The following is a 4,977-nucleotide window of genomic DNA, read 5'->3' as shown; positions in this document are numbered from 1 at the left end:
CTAAACTCTGCTCTGTCCTGTGCCAATCTCACTGTCTCTGACACACCGATCCCAATTACCTCAGTCACTGAATCAATCCACCTCATAGAGGGCCTTCCCCTCCTGCACCTGACCTCCAACCTCCCAAGCATGATGTCCCTCTCCAAGGTTCAGTCTCTCCTTACAACATGACAAAAGTATGTCAGTTGAAGCCTCGGAATCCTTGCCTCCAAGGAGCAGCCTGATTTAACCCTCTCCATAATGAATCTGTTTGTTTTCCTAGCAGTCCATGGTATATTCAGTACTCTTCCCCAGCACCACAGCTCAAAGGCATCAATTCTCCTTCTATCCTCTTTGGTCACTGTCCAACTCTCTGATGCATGACAAGTGATTGAAAAGGAAAAGCTTAATGAAATAGATTTCCCAAATGCTGGTACCAAGGGTATTGATTATTAATCTAAGTAAAATGAAATAATTGACAACTTCAATCCTCCATCTATCGTGATGTTGCCTATTGGCCCAGTGGTGAGGATTTTTGTTTTTTGATGTTGAGATGTAATCCATATTGAAGGCTATAGATCTTGATGTTTTTCGAGCAAATGTTTCAAGTCCTCCTCACTTTTAGAAAGGTTGTGTCATCTGAATAACACAGGTTATTGATGAATCTTCCTCCAAACCTAATGTTACATTCCTCTCATAGAGTCCAGCTCCATTAATTACTTGCTCAGTATATAGGTTGAATAGGTATGGAGAAAGGATACACAGAGTGGGTGTGGAGAAGGTGCACAGCCGTCCTCATTTTAAGCCATATTTTTAAGCCCTTGTTCCATTTGGAGCACAATTAATGGGATTCTCATTCTTCTCAATGGAAAAAAAAATTATGCTGCAGACAATAAAAGGAAAAAGTATCAAAAGAGCAACAGTTAACCTTGAACTAAAGATTGCTATGCATGAGACAATTTCTGACAAGATTATCTATTATATTTTTTAAATGTTAAAAAAAGTACTTTAAAAAACAAAATCAGCAACTGTAAGAAAAAGAGTAGCTTCTTTAATTGGAGTATTCTTTATTATCTTTTCTGGGTTATGGTGGCCTACTGGGTAGGAAACTGCACTGCCAACCCAAAGGCAGTTGGTTCAAATCCACAAGATGTTCCATGTGGGGGGAAAAAAAAGGCAATCTACTCCAGTGTGATTTATAGCATCTGAAAACCTGCTAAAGGATCAGTTAGTTCCTACTCAATGACAATAAGTATTTTCTTATCTTTAGTTCTGAACAATTGCCCCAAAAAGATGATGCCTCCATGAATGCAATCCAGGATTCTGTTTGATTGTTGTAGCCAGGGACATGCCTACAGCGGCATAGATGTGCTGAGTGAGATTATCCTGAGAAGGTAGACTGGTCTCTGCTTCCACAAGAACCTCAGTCACCAAGAACAGCAAGCACACCCTATTATCCTTTTCACCTTTGAGTCTTAAAAATTCGTTGTATATTCTATGTATCTCTCAGCAGATATGTGAAGGCTGTCTTACTGCTTTTTTGAAACAGGAAAGTTTTTTGTTTTGATGATGTTTAAATTATTAGTTTCCCCAAATATCATCTTTCCCTTTTGGGATTATAAATGAGAGATCACTATTTTACCCATGGTCATGAAGATTTAATATTGTCTTTTAAGAGTTTTATTTTCTCAAGCCTAACATTTACATTTTTGTTCTACTTTCCATTAATTTGGTATAATGTGAAGTAAGAGGGAGCTCTAGTGGCCTAATGGCAAGACCCTGCTCTGCAACCCCCAAGTCATGCGGTTCAAGGCCACCAGCTGCACTGTAGGGGAAGGATGGGCAGTCTGCTCCCCTGTGATAACTGCCTCTGAAAACCCACCGCAGGGTCAGCTATGGGTGGTTCTAACTTTACAGTACACAGCAACAATAATGTGAAGTAGGAGACCAACTGCATTTTTTTTTTACTTGTAGCTAACCAGTTTACATTCTAGTACAATGTACTAAAAGATTATCTCTCCCATATTGAAATACCTTGATCATTACTTATAATATTTAGATGTGTCAGAGACAATAAATTGGCACAGGATAGATCAGGGTTTAGGGCTGTTTAGGGTTTAGACAGGCAACTCTGTGGCATATAACAACAATGGTGAATTTAGAATTTTGTTTAAAATATATATAAATGTACACACACATGTAAATATAATGTACACATGCACACACATATAAACATATACATTTGGAAACGGGAGTGTCATCCACTTTCTAAACAACATGTCTCCGGAAACTCTATGAACTTTGACAAGCGTCGATAGTCGTAAAGGGGCTTCCGGCCTTTTGTTCATAGGGTCGCTATGAGTTGTGCTCAACTCAAAAGCAATCAACAACAACCATATAAACTATAAACATATTGATAGCTGTATGTCTATGAACTGTTAATGTAGTCCATAGGGAGTTGTGATGCTAACCCAAAGGCCATGCTTCCAATTCATCAGTGACTCTGAGGAAGAAAGACAGGCTATTTCTTCTCATGTGATTTACAGCTTTGGAAACTTGCTCAAGGGTCAGCTATGTGTCTGAACCAACTCAACAGCAATGATACACACACATATACATATTGTTGAGGAGTATGGTTTTTTATGTAGGGCAACCTATAATAGAATATACATGCATGTTTAATACAGTCAGTAGATATGGATTTTTAGCTCTGTAACTAAAAATGATAGCAGAGTATTGACTAGAAATGCTACTTTTTTTGCAATGGGATAGATAGAGGGGATGTTGCAAACTCAGCTGAGATACTGCAAGGAATATTTCTGTCAAAATAAGAGGCCTGGCTTACAAAGAATACAGAAGACCTATAAATAAATGAGAGAAGACGGAATTCAATCTGTGGTGAATGTTTAACAGCCAGAATTAATAGGCCAGAAATTATCACTTCATAAATCAAGTTGCTTCCATTTGAGGGGACACAAACCTTAAGTGTGACAAGCCAGAAGGATCAGTCTCATTGATTATGCTCTCACTGGAACTCCTGAGGAAGGCTCCTGTTGGTGCCCTCATTGATCTCTGAACCCAGGAAAATTGCACAAGTTTGTGGTGTTAACTGTTGGAATACGCAGAGAACCAGTTTAAAAAACCATAAACTCCCTTCTATTTCTACAATTTTCTTTTCTGGTGGTAATTTACTGAATAAATGGAGTAAGAGAAAGAAATGAGTAATCTGTTAAAGATGACTTTTGTCCTTACACTTTAAGGAGACTTTGTATAAAATTCTCTATTCACAAAGAAAAAAATCAGAACTTTAATTAAGGGTTTTGATCCAAGTGCAAAATAATCCCTAAGAATATTATCTCATCCTTTTATGCATTAAAATTCATCTGCCACTTTTGGGCCCATTCAAACAGCCTTTTAAGATCTTTCCATCATCTATTTCCATCTGCTTGGTTCTTTTAATTTTACAAACATGAAGCATCCATGGGTTTAGGATATGGATAAAGAGGAAAAATGAATGGACTATGAACTGAGTGATGGGAAAGGCAATGGGGAAAATGTTAATTAACTATTTACTAGATACAAAGCCCTAATGGCTTGATGTGTAAAGTATCAGGCTTCTAACCAAAAGATTAACAGTTCAAATCTACCAGTGACCTTGCAGGCAAAAGATGGACAGTTTCTTCCACTAAAGAAACTTGATGGAGAGTCACTGTGAGTGGGACTTGACTCCATGCCAGGAGTTTCGTTTATTTACTGGATTGTATTGACACAGTGGCAGCAAAAATGTAATCAAGCATGGCAATGACTGTGAGGTTAGCTAAAGACCAGGCATCATCATGTTCTTTTATGCGTACGATCACCATGAATCAGAGCCACCGTGATGACATCAAATGACATTTACTAGACAATTTTATGATATCTTAAATGCATGGAATATGATGATTGTATTGTGTTTGTTCAGGGGAATATTCTTGTCTACAAAACACTAACGCTACAAGTTTTAAGGGTGAAGTGTCATGATGTCTCTGACTTGCTCTCAAATGGCTCAGAAAAATGAATTACACACAGAGAAATAAAGATGTAAAAACTGTAGTAAATGTTCTATATAAAATTGACATTGTAGCTCTAAAATAGTCAAATACAAGTGTCCTCTACTTTTCAAAAGTTTTTTTATGCTACTTCAATTTTATTAAATACCTATAATGGTACCTGTTTTACTAAACAAGATAAATCCAAAGAGGACTTTTGATTATTTTTAAAAAAGAAAGTAAAAAAGCAAATCCAGCAGTCAGCATGGTTTTTTTTATTATTAAATTTTATTAGTTTTAATGAACATTTACAGAGATTTTGGGTTTTCATTCATTCATTGTTGCACTGTTTTCTCCACCCTCCTCCCCAGTTCATTCTTCTTTCCCCCACCCCCCATGCCTGTTTTAATTGTCCAATTGCCACAGTGCTTGTCAAAGCCAGTTCTGATTAATCTCCTTTGTCAGTGTGTCCCTTGACATTCCCTATCACTCCTCCCTGAGAGAGACTTCACCCTGATTCATAAGGAAAAGGGGATGGCGTATTCTCTTAGCTACTTCCTGAGTCAGCATGTTTTGCAGTAAGACGTTAAAGAGGTACCACACAACCAGAGCAGCAAGAACAGGCTTGCCAAACTCCTGCCCATGGAACTAAACTCAGTCTCTCAGCATCTAGTTGCCACAGCTTTGAATTGTATGTGAACATGATCTAGTAGCATTATTTTAGGGTTTTTTTATGTTATTTTGTGGTGGTTGTTTTTGTTCAGGTCCACTACAATTCACAGCCATCTTGTGAACAACTGATCTGACTGAACCTTGCACTAGCCTGTGCCATCTTCACAAGGTCTGACACATTCTAGCCCATAGAGTCACTGTGTCCGTTTACCTCATTGAGGCTGGGCTCTATGAGGAGGAATGTGGGGTCAAGATTGGTGGAAGATCTATCAATAATCTGCATTATGCAGATGACACA

The sequence above is a fragment of the Elephantulus edwardii genome, unplaced genomic scaffold (assembly GCF_000299155.1).
Source record: "Elephantulus edwardii isolate Elephantulus edwardi_28Jun2011 unplaced genomic scaffold, EleEdw1.0 scaffold00206, whole genome shotgun sequence".
NCBI lineage: Eukaryota > Metazoa > Chordata > Mammalia > Macroscelidea > Macroscelididae > Elephantulus > Elephantulus edwardii.
This window is presented reverse-complemented; position numbering follows the sequence as displayed.